The sequence below is a fragment of the Felis catus genome, chromosome C2, assembly GCF_018350175.1.
Source record: "Felis catus isolate Fca126 chromosome C2, F.catus_Fca126_mat1.0, whole genome shotgun sequence".
NCBI lineage: Eukaryota > Metazoa > Chordata > Mammalia > Carnivora > Felidae > Felis > Felis catus.
In genome coordinates, this window is record NC_058376.1 from 35,373,492 (window position 1) to 35,389,617 (window position 16,126).

At 34.9% G+C, this 16,126-nt stretch overlaps 1 long non-coding RNA gene across 1 annotated transcript; it reads right to left on the reverse strand.

The window, feature by feature from the left end:
• Positions 1-1,738: 1,738 nt before the first annotated feature.
• On the reverse strand, positions 1,739-13,615 carry LOC123379906. Its single transcript, XR_006584941.1, has 3 exons — positions 13,147-13,615; positions 3,944-4,089; positions 1,739-2,302 (listed from the first exon to the last, which is right to left on the reverse strand). It is a non-coding gene; the product is annotated as an uncharacterized LOC123379906 (long non-coding RNA).
• Positions 13,616-16,126: the final 2,511 nt, after the last annotated feature.

Below are 16,126 nucleotides of genomic sequence, written 5' to 3' on the forward strand. Positions count from 1 at the left end.
AATTGTATATATAATTCAATTTAAAAAAATTAATATTTATTTATTTTTTGAGGGACATAGAGAGACAGAGAACAAGTTGGGGAGGGGCAGAGAGAGAAGGAGACACAGAATCTGAAGAGGCTCCAGGCTCTGGGCTGTCAGCACAGAGCCCGACGCAGGGCTCGAACTCACGAACCGTGAGATCATGACCTGAGCAGAAGTCAGATGCTTAACTGACTGAGCCACCCAGGCGCCTCTATATATAATTCAAATATGCATTAATACACATCTAAATGTTTATACTTATAATAAGCTAGTCTGTACATCTATCTCTCTCTCTAAATATATAGTTTCCTAAGTGGGTTTTCCTAATTTACTTTTCTTGTATTGATTTTTAAAAGTAAGTTGTTTATCTCATGTTTATCAGATTTGGGTTTTAGAATTTTCAAGCTTTGTTAATATGCTATGAAAAATGATGTATATTTAGTTGTCATTTCTATGGTAACTATGATGATCTTCCTTTCATATATTTGTTTACCATCTGCATTATCAGAGGTGTCTGTTTCTGTCTAAGCCCTATATGTCTACTCAACCAGTTAATTTTTTTTCATATTGGTGCCATTTATATTATAATTAGAAGACCTTTTAATTTTTTTGTAGTAAATGTGAGTTGTTTGACTTTAATTTTAACAAAGAAACATTAAAATCTCTCAGTCAATTTTTTTATGATTTTGCCAATAAATCATGTTTATGATTTATAAATTTCATAGCTGGAGTGTAATATTCACTTGCATCTAGTTTTCTGATCACTTTATTTCTTACAACTAACCTTTTAATTTTACTTGATATTTCCTTTAGTGTATATTGTGAAATGAAAATGTAATTTTTATATCTATTTTGCTTTTTTCCCAATTGGTAGTGAGCTGCCCCATAATACTTCATGCATACATCCTCCTTGACAAATGGTCGGAAGTACTTATTTGGAGCTTGACGACTTCTGGTCAATATCACTTTACCTTTTGATGTCTGCCTTCTAAGTCAAAGCTTCTCAGATTAATTTCCAATTTTTTTGCTGTTCTGAAGCTTGGTAGGGAGGAAACTTTGCACATTAGTCTTACTATACTTGTTTGGTTATTCCTAAAGCTTGCCAGTTCAATGTACATGTAATTTTCTTTGGAATACATATTTTCAAATGCCTGCCAGAATGGTTAGATACCCATGTCTAATTTTGTGTTGTATTGGTGTTTTTAATCTTTTACAGTGTGATAGATGAACTAAATCTCATTTTCAGAATTTGCACTTCATACAATTCTTCTAAGAATTGTTTAAAAATTTTACTGATTTTTTTTTTCTGAATTGACTTTGTAGTTTCATTGACCTTGCCTGAAGTGTTCAATTTTTTCACTCTATTTTTATCTTTTCCTATGTGCATTAAAAAAAATTAACATTTATTTATTTTTGAGACAGAGAGAGACAGAGCATGAACAGGGGAGGGTCAGAGAGAGAGGGAGACACAGAATCCAAAACAGGTTTCAGGCTCTGAACTGTCAGCACAGAGCCCGACGCGGGGCTCGAACTCACGGACCGTGAGATCATGACCTGAGCCGAAGTCGGAAGCTTAACCGACTGAGCCACCCAGGCGCCCCTCCTATGTGCATTTTAATGCTAAATTATCTTAAATATTTTTATTGCATAATAAAACTGAGGTACAGGAAATTACATAAAATGAACAAAGAACTTAATGAATTATCATGAGGTAAATATGCTTATAATATTGATCCAAGTACACAGGTTGAAAACTGGAATTTTGCTGGACATTCTATGAGACCCATCCCAGGAACAACCTCTCTGCTCTCTCCCAATGAAACCTCTATTCACAATCTTACAGTTTCTTTATAACTATATGACCCATGCATGCACTTTCATTTTTATATTGGTGGCTAATATCTACATTTGTTACTTCATATAGTACTATCAAATGCTTATGTTTTAATTATATCAGTATGTCTGCACTTTCCACTTAACAGAATGTTCTATAAAAAGAAGTTTCCCCTCAACTGCCAATTTTTCTACTATAGTAGCATTTATAGAAGAAAAAAGGATAAATTTCTGAATTATTTACATTTATTTACCAGTTTTCTAGACAACGAGTTGTTATCCTCTTTCTGAAGTGACCAGTTAACCCTCCATCTTTCATGTGCAGTTGCTTTTGTTTCCCATTTTTTCAATTTTTTCCCTGTTTTCTTAATCTTTATAAAATTAAGTCTCAATTTTCTTCTTTTTTCTTATGGTTTGGTGTAAATCTTGGAATATTTTTCTTAATCTGAAATTGTAAAAATATTCACTTATATTTTCTCCTAGCACTTTTAGGACCTTCATAATCTTATGGCCATCTACAGTTTTAAATCTTTAATCACTTTCGACATTTTTCTCCAGAGGCCGACCTGACCAAAGCACTGGTCCGAGTGAGGGCGCCTCCCGTTGTGAGGGAGGCACAGGTGGTTTTAGGAGAGGTGCAGGATGAGCCCCATAGCACTGGGTCCCCAAGCTCTGAAGCAGCGGGTCTAGGAGGGGAAGCAGACAGAAATCAAATAACCGTGCACATCCATGTGTGATGATGAGCTATGCCAAGTGCCATGCAAGGAAGCTCGGGGCTTTGACAGCAGATGGAATGAGGCCCAGAGTGTGTCGGGATGGTGGATCGCCAGCAGAAGAGTGAAGACCAGAAACTGGAATGCCCCCTTGTTATCCTTACTCCACCGTAGCCAGCATGTAGCATACATAGCCCACTGTGAGAAATCAGGGAATCCCTTAGAAGACCCTGGCACCCCAGGGAATGCAATAAAAAGGATTCCTCAAATGGACACAGAACCCAGACTGTGGGGGGCAGAGGCACCACCAGCCATTCTAAGAGTCCCGACTGCTCCCAGGCCTTAGGCTGCCAAAGGAAGAGTCTCTCTTCAGATGAATAAGCTGCTATGCCAAGTGTTGTGGAGAATGGCATTTATAGTTACAGGGTGGTATTTCTACCCTGTTAAGTAGAGGACAGGAAAGGGGAACCTGAGAGAGATAAACATGACTGAGCCACAGGGCGCCCTTTTTTCCTCCTTTCTTTTCCCCAGGATCCACACTGGTGGTGACTGTGAGTATTGGGTGGGATTTCCAACACCATCAGGGACACCTGGTTGGTGTCTGGATACAGGCCAACTTGACTTCCAAACCAGGTCCTGACACGGAAGGGTCTCAGTTTCCCTATGTCTAAAATGGGAATAATAGCCTTACCATGAATTTCTCAAGGTTGGAAGGACAAACCGATTGTCATAAACACAAAGCAAAGGGTACCATGTCGAAAGTGGGAAAATGGAGTGGAATAAGTAAAAGGCCTGCTCCTGGCACGTGTGCGGAGTTAATAATTGTGAATTCCTTAATCCTCCCATTTCCCAGACCTGGGTCTCAGACGTTGGTGATTAGGAAAAGATACTGGGGTTCACCTCCTACCTTCACTTTTGAGTGGAGTTTCTTGTAAATAGCTAAAGTCATTTTTCTAAAACAAATTAATACAACTCAAAAATACCCAGAGTGTGGAAAGCGTTTTTAAAATATTGAGATGAAATTCACACAGTATAAAAGTAACCATGTTAAAGTGTACAACTAGTGAGTTCTCTGAAAGACAAGACTCTTGATTTCAGCTCAGGTCAGGATCTCACAGGTTTGTGAGATTGAGCCTGAATTGGGCTCTGCGCTAACAGAATGGAGCCTGCTTGGGATTCTCTCTCTCTCTCTCTCTCTCTCTCTCTCTCTCTCTCTCTCTCTCTGCATGCTCTCACTCTCTCTCAAAATACATAAATAAACTTAAAAAAATGTACAACTAAATGGCATTTAGTCCATTCACAGTGTTTGTTGGGCAGCCACCATCTACATTAAGTTCCAAAACATTTTCATTATTCCAAAAGAAACCCTGTACCTGACAAGCAGTCCCTCCTGTTCCTCCCGCTGCTCAAGATGCTGGCAATCACCAACTGCTTTTTGTCTCTGTGGATTTACGTATTCTGGATACTTCAAATAAATGGAAGCAGATGGAAAAAAAAATCCTCCAAATGAATTACAGTTCTACAAACACATAAAATTCATTTTTATTAAAGTATAAGATGCATACAAGAGAGTACAATTCAGTGAAGTTCCACACAGTATACACATCCACGTAACCAAGTAGTTAAGGCTCACTTTCAGCATCCAGAAACCTCCTTCCTTGTCACTTTCAATTCAGTAGTCCCAGTTTCCTACTCCTCCAAAGAAATCACTATTCTGAATTCTAACTTCAAAGATCACTTTCTCTGCTTTCAAAATTTATGTAATTGAAATCATAATATATGTATTCTTATGTATCTGGCTTTCTTTGCTGAATGTTATGAATATCTCACCCATGCCCTTAAGTGTAATATAATTATTTTTCATTGTTTATAAAACATCCTTGAATTAATACACCTTATTTTCTTAATCCATTCTACAGTTTATAGGCACTGTCTTGGTTCTAGTCTTTGATTATTATATTTTGATCATATTTGATTATGTCTTTTGGTGCACATACATATGCATTTATGTTTTGTAAAAATCTAGGAGTAGAATTACTGTGTTATAAAGAATGCTTTAATCAATATTTCTAGACAGATATACAAAGCATTTTTAGCAATTTATTTTTCCACACTCACAGGTAAGAGACTTTATTTCTTCATATCCTCATCAAAACTTTCTTTTTCATTCTATTGTTCCATTTTGTTATTGCCCACCATGATTGCAATGTTTTAATTAATAATTTTGTAAAATATTTTCTAATTTATTATATGATAGACAAAATAATTGGCATTCTAAAAAATAGACAAATGCATGGTCAACTGAAATTTGAATAATGGCTTGGAGCTAAACATGAATGTATTCTCTGTAATTTCTCATGGATCAACTAATCTCCAATACATAGATATGAAAATAGAAGGTAAACCTATAGAAACTCAGGAAAGCATAATTTTCATGAAAATGAAGTGTAAAATATTTTACTATCTGACAAGCTGCAGTAATGAAGAAATATCAAATTTTTGATCTCTTCATGCATTAAGTAGATTACATTACCACCACCACTTATAGGCACCAAATAGTCATGTCTGCTTGTGTGTAATCAGTTCCATAATAATGAGTCCTTTGTTAGTCAATACATTTTTATACTAGGTATAGTGTAGTTGCTTTGGTATTAAATTTATTTTTAAATTATAGGATAATTTTGAATGCCTAACATATCAAATTCTATTTCCCCTCTAGTGTGCCAATCATCTTGAGTAGGTAGAACTGTGAAATATTAGGTATAAGAGCTTAGGAATCTATTTTTTCTCTTTCTTACTTGCATTTTTATCATGTTGCCTTCTGTATGGGAGGCTCCATTTGTACAGCAACAAATACATATTTTGGCATGCTAAAATTATTTAATTTCATTGAGGATATGTTGAGGATAAACAGAATTCATTCTGTCTTGCTAAGTGTGTCATCATCCCTTTTCTTTTCCAAGTTAAAAACATTTCTCACTGAGTAAGATTTTTATCCTCCATTCTCACTAAAGCTGGGAAAATATTTTGGCCCAAACAACTGTCATTATTTAGAAAGGCATGTACTCTATAGTCTCAATCATTATACCTATAAAATTATATAATCAGAATTTAACAAATGGAAACTACTATAAAAAGGAAGCTATTAAATTATCAAAAACCAGGAAAAATATGTAAGTTCTTAGAATAAAAGGAAAAAAAGAATTCAAAACAAAATGAGATGAAATTAAACATGACATAAGGGGAATTGTAAAGCATTCTTTTCATGTGGCTGGTCTCAAGACAGAAAAACAACAACAAAAAAGAACTAGGTAAAGTGAATAACACTAAAAACAAAACAAAACACCCATAAAACAGATGTTGCTTTTTCTAACCTGTGCCATTAAAAACAATTGAAATAGGGGGCTCCTGGGTGGATCAATCAGTTAAGCCTCTGACTCTTGGTTTCTGCTCAGATCATGATCTCATGGTTTGTGGGATCGAGTCCTGCATGAGGCTCTGTGCTGACAGCACTGAGACTGCTTGGAATTCTCTCTCCCCCTCGCTCTGCCCCTCCCTCCCCCTTTTCGCTCTCTTTCTCTCTCAAAATATAAATAAATAAACTTAAAAAAAATTGAAATGGGAACCTATAGAATAAAAGGCCAAAAAACTGAGGTGGAATAGGGGAAGGAGTGGGACAGAGGAAGTACACCAACGTACAGATCCTGGGTATGTCAAACTTGTTAGGCACTGGTGATTTGAGTCCTAACAGAAGCTAGTAGGCTTTATGTCTTATAATTCATTGAGAATCACAAAGACATCTGATGAATCTTTTGTAGATAAAATAGAAAAATGAAAAAAATGTTATGCTGAAAACTATATATTTATCTTATTTTCTTCACAATCTTGGAATTATGCTTGCATCTTAACTAACAAAAGTGTTTTGTTTTTCCCTACCCTAGTGGTTAGAGAAAGAATGGCCCATAGGATTTTTTTTAAGATTAAAAACCCTTGTCATACCAAATAATGACTTTGGAAGATCCAAGGAAAATAATAAATGTAATCAATCTTCATATTAGCAAGACTTTTGACTTTGTTCCACATGACATATTCATCAATATATTGGAAAATGCTCACTGTTCAACTGAACTATTAGACCCACAGCTAATTGTAAAATAAGTGTATAGTGATCTAAAACATCATTATTAACAGTTCAGGGTGAGAATGGAAGACATAATAAGAAATGCTCTATAGAGATTTGGCCCAATTCTATTTGGCCTTTTCATTCATGACCAAGATAGCATGGAAAATGTACTCTTTAACTAAGTATAGGGCTAGCATACTAAACCACTATAAAATATTAGAAAAAAAGATCAGAAAAAATCATAAAATATTTGGTGTACTATAAGCCAATATTTAACAAATACAAATTGGAAAAATAGTTTGTACAAACATAGCAGTAAATAACTCACTTCTTTTGTAAAGTGTAAGTTGAAAATATGTTAACCCTATAATACTGTTTATAAAAATCAGAAAGTGTGTTTGCTGGAATGCAAACATACATTAAACCCTCTTAAACTCTTATATTCAGCTGAAGGTTCGACTTACATAAAGCACATTTTGAAAAAAAATAAAGGTGACAATAGAAAGGAATGGAAACTTGTATTTACAAAAGGATATAATCCATTGGTGACACAAGAGTATGTGAAGCTAACAATGAACAAAGGCGTGTTTTAAGAAAGTTCTGAGTATTTTCTGCTACCATGAAATTCAGAATATATTTTATATATTTGGGACTTAATTGGGAGGTTTGACAAGAAAAGAGTACTATGGTTTAGGATTAAAGGTAGGAAGCTTTTTACTCTTTAGTCTGGCAATTTTCAATGATTAGTTGAATTTCTCTCAGCATTAAATTAGGTCTTGAACCTGCTTCCATTTTGTGACCCAGGATAGTCCTGATCCTTGTAATAAAGAATCTAGAGATGATAATCTTTTGTATTGATTGGTTACTCCACTTGTCATGGTAGATATAGGTAGGAGGAATCCTAAAATAACCCCCAATCATGCACACACTGTGCAATCCATTTCCCCTGAGTCTGTTATTCCTTCCAACCAAAAAAAAAAAAAAAAAAAAAATGTGAAGAAAGTGAAGGGATTATGTAGATATGTGAAGGCCCCAAATCAACTGACTTTATATTAATAAAAGGATATATGAATCAAGGGAGATTATTGATGTTAATCAAAAGGTAAACCCTTTGGAAGAGAGTCTAGAAGTTCAAGACCCAAAGCAGAAGAGATTCTTCTGCTGACTTTCAAGAAGAAAGCAGCCATGAGTTCTGTAGCTGCAAGGAAATGGGCCTGCCAATAACCTGAGGGAACTTGGAGGCTCTTTTCCTATTCAAGCTTCTGGTGAGAATGAGCTCTGTACCACCTTGGTTTCAGCTTTGTGAAATCCTAAGAAGAGGACCCAGCTATGTCATGGCAGGACTCCCGACACAGGATCTGTGTAATAAGAAATGTGTGTTGCTTTAACCACTAAATTTGTGGTAGTTTGTTATGTAGCATAGAAAGCTAACAGTAGATTTGGCTCAGTGACAATGTTAAGATTTAAGACAGTTAGCTTCAGGGCGCCTGGGTGGCTCCGTGGGTTAACCGTCCGACTTCAACTCAGGTCATGATCTCGCGGTCCTGAGTTTGAGCCCCGCATCGGGCTCTGGGGTGATGGCTCAGAGCCTGGAGCCTGCTTGGGATTCTGTGTCTCCCTCTCTCTCTGTCCCTCCCCCGTTCATGCTGTGTCTCTCTCTGTCTCAAAAATAAATAAACGTTAAAAGAAATTTAAAAAAATAAAAAAAAGACAATTAGCTTCTTATTTCACAATAAGTTTAGTTCCACTTCTTCACATTTCACTGGCCAAGGGTATTAGGATTACATTTCACTCTAGAATACCCCACCAACTCAAATCAGAAATAATTCACATAAAAGGGTCCTTACAAATTTATGTGCAAGGCCTTTGTGAAAGTCTTGGATGTGTACAGAGCTAGGACTCTGGGAATTTGTTGTCAGGTTCTTTTTCCACTCTGCTGAAGCGTATTTACTTCAGATCTCATGTTTGCTCTCTGAGTGCCCCTTGGATTTGTACTTTGGATCCTTGTTTCTAGAAATGTTTTGCAATATTTGTGTTTTCCAGGGTTCTCTCAGCAACATGGCAAACTCATTTATTGTCACTTCCATTCCCATATTTGTTCAGAACAGAAAGTCAGACAGAATTGTAGATAATTCAACAAATGCACTTACAGTTGAAATTTCTTGTGCTTCTCTTGTGGTCTGTCTCTACCTGCCACTTTCTTCTTGCCCTCTGGTCACAGAATTCCCTGCCACACAATGCTGTCAGCAGCTCGTCATATAAATAGCAATTTGTCTACTTCTTTGTACTTTGGGGCAGACATCTTAATGAGGAGAAACTACCACAAATTGGTACTCTTTACAGACTATTCATTTGGTGAATCTTTCTTAACTATTTATTATATATCTATGTAGTGCTGGCAACATGAGTGTCAGAAAGGGTCCTTTAAAATAAAATAATAAATTTCCATCTGAGATTAATATACGTTAGTGGAAATGGAAACACTTTACATTTCACCGTTTAATCACATCAATGGATAATTGGTTCCATTATACTCATTTATTGTAATAATATTTAAATACATATTGCATTTGGAACCCTGAAAACTGAGTACTCTGTCCTATAATTCGTCTTTGTGGTTAGGTAACTCCCTGGCAGACCTGTTATCATCTAAGCAGTAGAACTGAATAGAGATGAGGACATAGGCCCTGAATTTCAGCCTGGTCTCTACTTCTTACTGAGTTAAAAAAAAAAAATACTTCATTTCTCTGTGCCTTAGACAACTTGTCTCTCTAGCAGGGACAATAGTTGTATTATCTATTAAAGATATTGTTGACTGAATTAGTTAGCATGTATAAAATAAATTGACATCAGTTTTTGGACATGGTAAGCACTCAGTAAATATTAACTATTATTATTTACTATTACCTACTATTTATTTTTATTATTCAATTAATATTACTATATTTCCCTGTCTTGCCTGGATTATAATGATCCATCACAAGTAAAATTATAAGGAAGTTCATATCTATTCTTTTTATTTAGTCAGAGAAGTAATGGTGTTTACTTCATCATTTTCTTATTCAGCTTGCTGTTTTTTCAAGTCCTTCAATTCTAGCACATTCTCGTAGACATAAACCTTAAACTACTCTGGCTGCCAGATATAACCAAGTGATCTTATTATAGACCCCTCTGAAATCTCGGCACTTTGTAGAGTTAGTTTTTAAACAAAGCAGCAAAAACGTTTATACAATATGGGAGGCTGTGTTCACTTGCATTAAAGGAACAAAGCAAAGTTCCTGTGAAATTATGTACATATATCTTCTCAGGAGAAAAATACTTCATTACAAAACTTAAGAAAATTGAGTAGCTTAAATGATTTAAGATGATTCAGGATATAGGAATATGATCAAATCAGAGAATTGTTTTCTTTCTTTTCTTCAGTGTCCCTGTGCACATTTCCCCCTTTGCTTTCTAAAATTCACAGTGACAGAAACAAGTAGCCATTATGAGTTATTAGTTCTTGTGGCTTAAAAACTGATTTAATTTTATTTTTATTTTATTTTATTTTATTTTATTTTATTTTATTTTATTTTATTTTATTTTATTTTATTTTATTTTACTTTATTTTATTTATTTTATTTTATTTTATTTTATTTTAAACGTTTATTTCTGAGACCGAGAGAGACAGAGCATGAACAGGGGAGGGTCAGAGAGAGGGAGACACAGAATCCGAAACAGGCTCCAGGCTCTGAGCTGTCAGCACAGAGCCCAACGCGGGGCTTGAACTCACGGACCGCGAGATCATGACCTGAGCCGAAGTCGGCCGCCCAACCGACTGAGCCACCCAGGCACCCCTAACCTGATTATATTTTAGTCTGAGTGTGATACATTCAAAATGTCCCTTTGTCATATTTGTACATTTTAATCCTTATGTGCATGTGTATATTAGTCAAGATTATTCAGAAAAATAGAATCAATAGAATGTATATATCTATATCTAGGTGGGGGAGGGGGGTTGACTTATTATAAGGAATTGGCTCCTGCCTTTATGGAGGCTGATAGGTCCTATGATTTGCAGTCAGCAAGCTAGAGACCCAGGAGAGAAGGTATAGTTACAGTCCAAAGACATACAAGCTGAAGACTCAGAAAGAGTCAATGTTTCAGTTCAAGTCCAGAGACAACAAAACAACACAGACACACAAAATGGCGTTCTAGTTCAAGACAGGCAGGTGGAAGAAAATTCCCTTTTATTGATGAGAGTGTCAGTTTTAATTTGTTTTTAAGTTTATTTATTTATTCTGAGAGAGAGTGCACATGCAGAGGAAGAGCAGAGAGAGGTGGGGAGAGAGAGAATCCCAAGCAGGCTCCAGCTGTCAGCGCAGAGCCGGACATGGGACTCAATCTCATGACACGTGAGATCATGTCGTGAGCAGAAATCAAGAGTCAGTTGCTTAACTGACTGAGCCACCCAGGTGCCCTTCAGCCTTCTTTTTCTATCCAAGACTTTAACTGATCGAGTGGAGCCTGCTCATATTAGGAAAGGCAATCTGTTTTACTCAGTCTACACATCCCAATGTTAGTGTCATCTAGAAACACCCTCATAGACACCTGCAGAATAACGTTTGACCAAATGTCTGGACACTCCATAGCCCAAACAAGATGACATATAAAATTAGCCACCACAATGCATGTATGCAATAAAAATGATATCAAACATTTATAAGTTAGTAGAATTTGATGAGATCCGAGAGAAACCCTGAAATTGGAATTAATGGCAAAACTCCTTTTGGCTTTAATTTTTCCTTTCTTCATCTAACTTTCTCTTCCTTTCTTCAACATAATTTATTAAGATACCACTAAAGATACACACAGCATAGTTAGATAGCACACAGTACAATACTGTAAATTCTGATGATGCAGTAACTATTATGAAAGGCCATAATTAAGTGACTATGGAATCTCAAAAGAGGAAGAGACTTAACTGTCTAGATATGCCAGAGTGTTTCCCTCGATTAGATGTCAAATAAGTTGCGATTCAAAAGATGATTTTATGTTTGTAAATCAGCCTGGATGCATGTAAAAGGTCATTAAAGTCATAAGAAACAGGTAGAAGACATTATGTAGTCTATTTCAGGAAAACCAAATTGCTCTGTATGACTGTGGCAAAGAGCATTATATTTTATGCAAAGGCATTTGAACTTTATCCTATATGCAAGTGGAGCATTGAAAAAATTTAAAGTAGATTAGTATCATAATTATGCATCTTAGAAACATCCATCTGGCTGTGGGTTGGGGAGAGTGGAGAATAAGTTCGAAACCATGTTAAAATTAAAGACATGTGAAACAAGAAGTTTTTTTCTAAAGGAAATGATGATAGTCAAGGTAAGAAAGTTACAAAGAGGGTAATAATGGCTAAGACAAGACAGAACTGAAATAGATGGACACAGAAGCATAAGGACTCCAATATAAATGTTAAAGAAAATAAATGAATCTCTCACCTATGTTTCCAGTTTGAGCAACCAAATTGATTGTGGAGTCTTCTACCAAAGTGACAAATACAGGGAAAGGAGAGATTTTTTTCAGGTTAAGTAACTAGTGCAATGAAGGACACTTAAATTAAATTGACTTGTAAGTCAGTAGGGTGAACATATCCGGTAGAAAGTCACCACAGTATTTGTAATTGTGACTACGGGTAAGGTTGCTGAAAAGTAGTACATGAAACAATAATAACAAGGGGGAAAGGCAGAAGGCAGAAACTCAGGGAACATCAATATTTATGGAATGGTTTGCCAACAGAAACCCACCTAGAATACTAAGAATAATGGCTAAAAACAGTGAAAAAAATGCCTAAAAAGAACATTAAAAACGTGATACAGACTTAAAAAAAGGAAAGTGTTTCAAGGTGAAAGTGGAAGACATCTAGGAAATTTCAAAAAAGAAGTTGACTACAATCATATTTAAAAGTGTTTTTAGGGGCACTTTGGTGTCTCTAGACTCTCCAGTTAGTTTTTCATATTCCTGGCATATCTAAATTGTTTTACTCAGTATTTGGTAATATATTTGTACCAATGCCCTATCTTGTAACAATTAACAAATCTTGATACAAAGTATGTTTGACAATGGAGTCACTTTGTTAGTAGTATTAACATTTCAGTTATTTTAAACATTTTGTTTTGTAAATAGAAAAACAAAACACTCAAACAGAGATAAAGTTTAAGGTTCTTGGCTATTTGTGACTGCTTGATCATTGGTAATTGTGTCACCCTACATCATTCTAAACCGATGTAGCAGATGTATCTTGAGTCTCTAGAGAGTCAGAAAAGGAAAATTAAATCAGTGCTAGATTTTTTTTTATTGCTTGAGACATATTGGAAATGGGCCTGTTTTCCTTGCTTCTAAATAGCTATGGCTACCTTCGGTTTGTTAACTACATTTTGGAATGCTTTCATTGTTTTTATCTTATACACTTACCCCTCTATGCTTCCTTTCTTTGGCTGCCAATGTGTTTAAACTCATTTTCCAAAAGAATGTTTAGTTTGTAAAGTATGGCTTGCGAAAAAACAAAGTGAACTAACTGGAGGCCTAAAATGAAGAGAGGGAAGCACTTTTCTCTCCAGGAGCCACTTATTCCTTTATACAGCTTCCCCTTCCCTCCCCGTTAATAGACACTGTTAAATGAAGTGTCTGGCTTTGTCTTTCATGGTATTTTCCCCCATTAGAAAAGCATTTTGTTTATACGTATTAAAAATACAGTGGCTACTTTGGCATATGTGTATCAATTAGATCCTTCCATCTTAAATTAGGTCATAGTTGGAGACACATAAGCTTCCAGCACTATATTCTCCACCATTCTAGAATCCAGGAGTGGGGATATTTGAAATCCAGAAAATGAAAATTATCTCTTCATGAGGGATCTTGGTGTGGAGTGTGAACTGATAGAGTTTGGTGGCGATTTGTTATTGTCATTCTTACTTGTTCTGATATACTTGTCTGGATTACATCATTTTGCCATTCTGATTGCTTTAGTTTAGAACTTTGGTTGCTATGATACTGTTGCATAAGGCAATGCATCTTTTCACCCATATTTAGTGCCCAGAATTTTCATTAAAAAAATTGCAGCTACTTATTGCACAGTAGTTCAATGTGTAGTGTATGAAAGAATTAGGAGTAATTTAGAAGAAACAATATATTATTATTCTGTAAGGAACAAAAAGTATTTCTGACAAATTCATTTCACCAGGGGACTTGGGAAGCTCATCAACTTACATCTGTTGCTAAATACAGCAGAAAAGCCATTCTCCACCCGCATATTGAGGAGACAATGGAGAAAAGGATGTTCTTACATCTGTAGGTCTGTATGTATTTTTTTGTGTGTTTTTGTTTTTAGCGTAGTTAAGACATCTGACTCAACGAGTGAATCATAGGAAGAGCTATTGTCAAGACATTGAAACTTATCCCTGCATATTTCATCAAAAGAAACAGAAATATCACTTAAACATATTTCAAATGAGTACCACTCGTACACCATTACAAAAATAAACAATACGCTCACAGTGTGTTTAGAATTTTAGTAGTAAAGTCATTCTTTTTGAATATACTTGCTAACCAAGTTTTAACTAAAAACATGTTTGATTCTGTCATCTTAAGAGGACTAGCTATAGAAAAAGTCTGAAAGGCACTAACTGGCCACATAATCTCTCATTTTCCTAGAAAAGGTACCATTTTACTGTCATATAGTCAATTAAAAATTTAATTATGGAGTGGTGAAAACAATAACCAATCCAAAATATAAGTCTTGATAAAGTATTAGAAGAGAACTGCCAAAATTGTGCATGAACCACATTTAGATTTGAATTTAACTTACTAATAAGACATTTAAATAAAAGAGAAAAAAACCTTCAAGCTTTATTCTAGCTGACACACTAATGTTTATAATAAGTATAGATCAAAGCTAGGGTAAATAAGATAGAGAAACTTTATTGCTGACAGAATTCTTAATATTTGCTTTAATATGAAATAATAAGAAGCACTCATATTCACTTTATTCTGAAGTGCTGATTACAAGCTGCGGTGAAAATAATATATTTTAATGTACTATACTCTTATTTAGAAAAATCATATGTAATCTTTAATAGAAAGAACAGAATGTTTATATTGAACTATATGTTTCAGCATCAAGAATTACTTTATTTAAATAAAGCATATGAAAATATGAGCTGCACTGAAAAAGAAAAATCAGTCTCTTAATTGTAGACTAGCTAACAGAAAATTTTGAGCATAATATATTACATTTGAAAGAATAATTTACCCAAATGATTTATGTAGGTGCTACAGAATTTATGATTATGTTATTATCTATCAGAGAAATATTATGGGTTTTCTTTATCTGAATCCAATGACATGGAAGTTTTTCCCATCTTTCTTACAAATATGATTAATGAGTAATTTACAATCCAGGGCAATAGCATGCAAATATTGTTTGCTTTTGTTAAAAATAAATATAAAGCCTTCTAAATATGCTTCCCAGAGTTTTCTACTTTATGTATATCCAGCCTTTAGAAAAATAGGAAGAAAAATGAAAGCTTGATGTCTAAAATTATAAATCCATATCATAAAGTAAATAGAATTACTTTGTTTTTAAAAATTAAAAATATTCTCCATGTTTACAAGTTCTTTTGAAAGTGAATCTGTCCTCTCTAAAAAAAGTCACTAGTCAATTAGACTACTTTCCTTGTCAAATTAATATTAATGTGGTTTTCATTCTTAATTCTCATTTATACTCTTAACCTCATCCCCCACAGGAAGTATCTAAGCACTTTAATATCTAGTCATACTCTATAATTATAGAATGTAAAATTGGAAATCCACATGATACTCCTCCTAGCAGTAAAAAAATAAATTTTTTATAGGCTTAATTCTGTTACATGCAAAGGAATTAAATTGTTTTCCTAACTTGAACAAACATTTAAATAACCTAAATATATCTATTTGAAGACTATTCATATATGCAGCATATCAGTACACTGTATCGAATTTTTTTTCTTTATCTCAGGTTTGCGTTTGTATTCAAGTATTACTAGTCATGATTAAAAATTCTTGTAAATTTTCCCTAGGATCTTACTTTGCTACTAAAACATCATGATTATCAGCTTATGTGCTGGGTAAAAATGTTTCTCCTTCCTTGCAGTCTGTAGGGTACAACATAGAGAGCGGGGTTCATAATCTTGATTTTGAGGAAGGATGGGAGGGACTGAATTTTAGAAGATATTTCTAGAATGATAAGCATAATTTGGGGACAGATGCGTTTGCTGCAAGGCTTTAAGATAACCCAAGGTACGGTATGCAAGTGATCTCTTAATGGACTGTTACTGACCTAAAGTGGGGATGACTCATAATTATGTTAGAGTTTCCTTAAGAGAGCTTGGGAGATGAAGGGGAAGAAACATGGTAT